This window comes from Chiloscyllium punctatum, chromosome 17 (assembly GCF_047496795.1).
Source record: "Chiloscyllium punctatum isolate Juve2018m chromosome 17, sChiPun1.3, whole genome shotgun sequence".
In the NCBI taxonomy this organism is placed as follows: Eukaryota; Metazoa; Chordata; class Chondrichthyes; order Orectolobiformes; family Hemiscylliidae; genus Chiloscyllium; species Chiloscyllium punctatum.
Window position 1 is genome coordinate 15,819,993 of NC_092755.1, and position 370 is coordinate 15,820,362.

Here is a 370-nt window from a genome sequence, read left to right on the forward strand (position 1 = left end):
TCGGTGTCCTGATCAATGTGACACTGCGCATGCTCCACATAGAATCCAAACCGCGCGTGCGTCTGAGAGTATCGGTGAGTTTATAGAGAATATTCATATCTGCACAGGATCATGGGTGAAATTTTAGTCATTAACAGTTGCTCTGTCGAGTTACAGTCATTGAGATCATTAGTATGCAAATAGATTGTTCGGTCCAACTTAACCATACTAGCCAGGTATGTAAATTACCAATTGTTCTGGGAGTTTGAAAATAAGTTTCTTACTCGCATTGTGTAAACCGAGCTGTGAATTATTCACGCCGACCTGTGAATTATTCTCAGCTCGTCCCCCTAAACTTTTGCAAAATCACCCATGTGTTTATCCAAGGATT